This window comes from Pyrus communis, chromosome 11 (genome assembly GCF_963583255.1).
Source record: "Pyrus communis chromosome 11, drPyrComm1.1, whole genome shotgun sequence".
Lineage (NCBI taxonomy): Eukaryota > Viridiplantae > Streptophyta > Magnoliopsida > Rosales > Rosaceae > Pyrus > Pyrus communis.
In genome coordinates, this window is record NC_084813.1 from 21,079,325 (window position 1) to 21,081,904 (window position 2,580).

Here is a 2,580-nt window from a genome sequence, read left to right on the forward strand (position 1 = left end):
GACCTTCGACTTCGAGAGGTGAGGTTTCAAGATAGCTTCCATGGCTATGTGCTCAATTCTCCGCTATCAAGATTTAGTTTTTCCACTAGGATCCATTTGGTGGATAAAATCTCGTGTTTAAATTTAGATACGTTTGAGATCATAGTTTAGCATTTGGACAGTTCGGACGAGGGGAGGTGTGCAGGTGCTAGGCTTTGCTTTTTTTTTTTTATTTTTTATTCTCTTGTCCTTATCATTAACTAAAATTATTACATGATTTTTAGTTAAAATGCAAAATTTTGAAACCATTTTCATTAGTTTTTCTTTCTAATTTTCATTTCAGTATTTTCGAAAATATCTAAATTTGGAAATTTTATTGTTTTAGTTTGTAAAAGAAAAATAGACGGTTACTGTTTTGTCCTCATTTTATAATTTTCTTTATTTTAATGTAAGTAGGGATAGTTTGAAACAAACTCAAACGCTGTTCCCGTTCTCACCTCACTGAATCTTTGAACCATTCAAACCCTAAAGCACGTAACTCATTCTCTCAACACAAACCAGTTAAACCAGATCAAACCCTAAAATTCATCATCACAATGGAAACAAGATCCACTGACAAGAAAAGAAAGCTTCTACTCTTGTACAACCAAAATGATCAAATAAATGACGGCAATAATAGCAGAAGCACAAGCATTGGCCAAATCGACGATGACAAGAGCAGCAGAAGCAGAAGCATTGACCGAATCAGCGACCTCCCAGACGCTGTACTCCACCACATCCTCTTCCTCCTACCCATCAAAATCGTCGCCCAATCCAGCGTATTATCAAAACGGTGGCGTAATATCTTGTCCTCATTCCCTGACCTAGACTTCACCACCTTAAGCCCAAATATAAAAATTTCGTCCACTACCACCGGAAAATCACATTCATTATCAAAGTCGAACTCTCAAAAGTCTAAAGAAGCCGACTTCATAAGGAAAGTCCTAACTTTCTGTGACAAGCAATCCGGTATTCGAATCCTCAGATTTCGTTCCCGGTTGAGTTTCTCTCGCCTCAATGGCCTGATCCGCCTTGCGATCAGGCACAACGTGCAGGAGCTGGACGTGGATGTAGACACCGAGGATTACTTCAACTTCCCTAGATGTGTGATTGCCAGTAAGTCTTTACGAGTTTTCAAATTGAAATCGCTTGACCCTGGTTTCAGATTGCCCCCTTCATCTGTGATGACCAGTGGATTTAAATGCCTTCAATCATTGTCCCTTTCACGTATTATTTTATACAACCAACCTTCTCTTGGATATGTTCACCAACTCTTCTTTCCCTATGCTCAAGAAACTGAGCCTGGATGCCTGTTTTGGGTTGAAACACCTTCTGTTTGGGTGCCGGGCGCTTCAGGATTTGACCTTGGAAACTGTTTTCAGCTTCAAGGATTGGATGTTTCTGGTGTGAAATTGGAGAGGTAGAAAATTGGGAGCTGTTTTGATGTTTATGTTGTTAAGAGTTGGGTGAAGATTAACGCGCCGAGACTTAGAACTATTCTTTGGGAGCATAATGCTATTACTGATATTTGTTCTCTAGAGAATTTGAGTTCTCTGCATGACGCTTACGTTGGTTTCTTTCTTGTCCGTGAAGATATTAGTGTGGCAAAGCTTCAGAGTGTGTCCAATCCTTTTATGGGACTCTCTCATGTCCATTGCTTGACACTTGAAAGCCAGTGCATTGAGGTACTTTAATTTAATTAACGTTTTTTGGCCAGATATGTCGAAGTTAGGTTGCTAAGACCCTTAACTTTGACACTTGAAGTCTAGATTGATAGTCCAAAAACATAGTGGAACGACTACTCTAAATATGAAATCATATTATAGTTCTTCTCTGAATGTGTAGTTTTAATAATTCGATAACATAAAATTTGACAAGAGAACATTATCTTTGGAAATGTGTGACATTGTTAACTTTATACGATCATCAGTCTAGCTAGGTGGCTTTTTCAGCGAGAGGCATGACTTATATGGTTAGTCTTTTTTGCAGATTCTATCAGACAGTAATTATTTTGCAGTTGATCTAAATCCATTTAACAATCTCAAATCTTTGGAGTTGCATACGTGTTTCAACAAGAATAATATACCTGGATTGGCGTGCATATTCAAGAGCTCTCCCATGTTGCACACTCTGATTCTCAATGTTATAAATGATTACAAGATTGTAAAGAGAGTAAGTATTAGAAGAATAATTTGGTTTATTTATTTCATTTTGTACTTAAGTAATTTAATATAATTTCTCATTTATGGGCATATCCAACAACGGAATAAGGATATGTGGGAAATGTCCAACTCAGAGGAAGAAAAGTACTGGGAATCCCAAACCCAGACCTTGAAGCCCTTCCTACAAAACCTTAAGGTGGTAAAGATTCATGGGTTTTTAGAGTACGAGAATGAAGTTAGTCTAATAAAGTTCTTGCTGAAGCATGGAAAGGCCTTGGAAGAAATGATTCTGTGCACTGGACACTGCAAAGCTAAATATTCTTTCCATCGACAAAAGATTAGGTCACAGATGATGGGATTTTCTTGGGCTTCTTCTAATGCTAAAATTGCATTTCACTGA

The 2,580-nt window shown here is 37.8% G+C and overlaps 1 pseudogene; it reads left to right on the plus strand.

Moving 5' to 3' along the window:
• Positions 1-575: 575 nt before the first annotated feature.
• On the plus strand, positions 576-2,580 carry LOC137709189 (putative F-box/FBD/LRR-repeat protein At4g03220; annotated as a pseudogene).